This window comes from Arachis hypogaea, chromosome 16, assembly GCF_003086295.3.
Source record: "Arachis hypogaea cultivar Tifrunner chromosome 16, arahy.Tifrunner.gnm2.J5K5, whole genome shotgun sequence".
Classification (NCBI taxonomy): Eukaryota; Viridiplantae; Streptophyta; class Magnoliopsida; order Fabales; family Fabaceae; genus Arachis; species Arachis hypogaea.
The window spans coordinates 140,975,558-140,979,299 of NC_092051.1; the positions used below are offsets into that span (position 1 = coordinate 140,975,558).

Sequence of the window (3,742 nt, forward strand, 5' to 3'; positions counted from 1 at the left end):
GGCCCGGTCCCGAACACTTTAGGGGCTAATTTGGTGTGATTTCATCGGGTCTAGGGCCGGGCATGGGTCTCAAAAATAGATCCGGTCATTATTTCGGGTCAGGTCCGGGCCATAGCTCGGGTCACCCGAAATCGGCCCGGTGGCCCGGTCATCATACATAATTAATATTTTGTGTTATTAGTGATGGATGATGGCTATTATTATGTGAAATTTAAGTGTTCTAAACCTTAATATTTTGTGTTATTAGTCATTATATATAAGACTATAAGTTAATATTTTATATTTAAAATGCATAAGACTTTAGACTAATGCATAATCTTGTGTTATTTGTATTGATTTAAATATTTTGTGTTATTAGGCAATATTAGTATTGATTATGGTTATGCTTTAATTTTAGAGAAGAGTTGGTTCCTATTATATTTTTCTAAGTGAATTTTACCATGTCAAATAATGATTGGAGTATTGAAAATTTGGATATTTTTACATGCTAACTTACAAGAAGGTATCAAGGTAATATAATGTTAACGGCCGGTTTTCACCCGGTTTTTACCCGGTATAATCATGGCCCGAAAGTGTATAGGTTTCATCGGGTCTAGGATCGGGTTCGGGTCTAACAAATAGGCCCGGTATATATTTCGGGTCGGGTCTGGGTCACATCAAACCCGGTTTCACCCGATCCATGCACACCCCTAGTGTTTCCATACGGTTGTCCTAATAATAATAATAATAATAATAATAATAATAATAATAATAATAATAATAATAATGAACAAGATAAACTTAATTATTTTGCAAGTAGTAGTCACATAACTTACAACTTTTATATTCATACAAATACATTATAGTCTACATAGACCCTTCTTTATTTAGGAAATACATACTGTAGTAGGAAATTAATTAACGAAGCCAACGTCATCATCAGTTACGTTGTGTTTAATTCAGATGGAAATCCCAATGAACAGATTTTATGGGCCGAGTTTATTGGCACAAATGCAGAGCACCGGTAAACACGCTGGATCGCAAACTTGAACCACTTTTCTTCCGACTGATATCATCACTCCATTAAATTCGTTCCCTGAAGATCCTACTGCACCTGCAATATATCATTAACGAACAACCACTACATTATAGGCTAATTTTGTTAGATATGAAAAAAAAAAATTGTGGATAATTTATGGTAATAATTAATTGATGTATTTTTTTATATTAATTTTATTTTTTTTATTTTAAATAATAAATTAGACTTAAATTTACATATTGGAGAGTTTGATTTGTATTAAAATATTTTTTATTATAAAATATAAATTTGAGGGTTAAATTTATACATTTAATTTTTTTTTAATATTAAAATATAAATTTGAGGGTCAGATTTATATGTTTAAAATATTAAAATAAAAAAAATAAATTTAACTCAGATTTGTATGTTAAAAAAAATTAAAGGTCACAAATTTAATTATTCTCTACATAAAAAAACACATTAAGTCTTTACATTGCTTAAAGAATAATATTACACATCCAAGTCTTTTTCTTAATTAAATCTAACTAAATTGGTCTAACATAATAAAAACAAGTTATAGCTAAAATTATTCTAAGTCATATTGTTTAACTTGGTTAAATTTAGTTTATAAAAATACTTTGATGTGTAGCATTACTCTTTTGGCATATGCTATCTTAACTTTTCACACGAATAAATTATTATTTTAGTCTCTAACGTTTAGACAAGTATTAATTTCAAATGTATTATTTTATTTTTAATAATTTGTTTCATTCTATTTTAGTCATTTGATCAACATTCTTTTTTCAAAAATATTCCTTTTTATTATGATTTCTTTTAGATAACAATAAAAATCATAATTATAATGGTTATAGTAATTGTTATAGTAATTTGAGAGTGAAAATAATAAAATAATAAAAAAATATAACAATAGAGTAAACAATGATATTTTTAAAAGAAAATTTTAATTTTGTCAACAAGACTAAAATAAGACAAATAAAAAGAATAGAAAAGGTTATGAATTTGGGAGAGTTCATGACCTTCCTTTCAATGTACATATAGTTTTACCTCCGAAAAGAAGAGAATAAAAGAAAAGAGAAAAAGAAAAATAAAGAGAAAAAAAATGTAAAAGTGTCTCTATTTTTCGAAAATTTGGTTGGAACTAGATTAAACATTAAATATGTAAATTTTTTTATTTTAAAAAGAAGGAAAGATGATTTAAGGGAGAAAGAAATGAGAGATACCAGATAGATAAGGCGCACACACAAGTAGAATAACCATGAAAGTGATTAACCTGTAATGTGCCATGTTTATTGGATGATTACAAGTTGGACATGTTGAACTTCAATTTATAGAGCAGCATGTTCCAATTTCAAGGTTAAAAAATAATGCAACTTGGTTACTTCATTACTCGGCCAATAAACACGTGCGAATAAACTATATATTAGCCAGTTGACTTTTCTATTAGTCATGTGCCCGCTTATATAATTAGGTAAAAATTCAAGTGTAGTCAATTTTACGTGAAATTAATTAATAATTAAAAATTATCAGATATCAATTTCACATGAAGTTAATTGCACTTGAATTTTATCATAGAAAAAATATTTTTTAATAAAAAATATTTTTTTATTATTTAATGTGTTTGATAAATTTGTATTTAGTATTTTTGATAAATTTTCAGTAGTAAAAGTAAAAATATTACAAAAATAAAAAATATTTTTTTAAAGTTATCATTTTTAAAAGATATTTTTACATAATAAATAAATAAAAATTTATTTTTATATTGTTATACCAAAACATAATTGATAAATAAAAAAATTTTATATAAAATATTTAAACATAAATTTATTTTTTATTTTTTTATAAAATTTTTTTTTAAATAACTCAAAAAAATATTTTTTTAAAAACACTCATCCAAACAAACCTTATATATGACCTCTAAGAATCTAGTTTAATTAAGGATGTAATATCAAATTAGTATCTCACCATTTCTATATCGAATAGATTAGCTTTAAAATATTTGATAAATTGGTCTTTCTTCTATTAGAATATATCAAATAAATTAATCCCTAACAAAATAAATGCACAACTTATTTAGATAATTTAACCTCTCAATTACAGGAGTTAAAAAAACTAAAGATTCATAATAATTTAACAAGTACGGTTATGCATACAAATCTTTTTCACATATAAATCGTATAAGTTAACACTAATCTAAAGTTTTTTAGTTATCGAATAGATAATCGCAAATCCATCATTAAAGTAAAAGCTAATTCTATAGAAGAAATAAAATATTAGCGAGGAATTTTTTTGAACCTAACTCGTCGCAAGTTGTCCGCTAATATGATCGTAAATTTATCACATTTTGTAGTAAATCAATAGCTAATCTTTAAAAATTCTTAATCAAATTTGTAAGAATTTTGTTGTTAAACCAAAGCTATTACTATCGCAAATATCGTCGCAAATTCCTTTTAAACTAGTAACAAATTGATAGGTATCTCACAAATGTTTTCGTCGCAATAGAATCTTTAATTTGTCACTATCATCAATAGCAAGTATGTCATTAATGTTTCGCAGAATATTAGTTTAAATACCAATTTTGTCGCTATACTAAAATAAACCTCATATTATTTTTTTATTTTAGTCATTTAACTAAAATTATAACGCATACAAATAAAATTAGTTCAAAATTATACATGTTTAAAAAAGTTCAAACCATGTTTAAAGAAATTAGGTATTGAAGCTTAA

General features: G+C 25.3%; 1 long non-coding RNA gene across 1 annotated transcript; it reads right to left on the reverse strand.

Annotated features, from left to right (window-relative positions):
- Positions 1-760: 760 nt before the first annotated feature.
- Positions 761-2,365, reverse strand: LOC112754106 (uncharacterized). The gene is made up of 2 exons (XR_003178390.2): positions 2,239-2,365; positions 761-1,093 (listed from the first exon to the last, which is right to left on the reverse strand). It is a non-coding gene; the product is annotated as an uncharacterized lncRNA (long non-coding RNA).
- Positions 2,366-3,742: the final 1,377 nt, after the last annotated feature.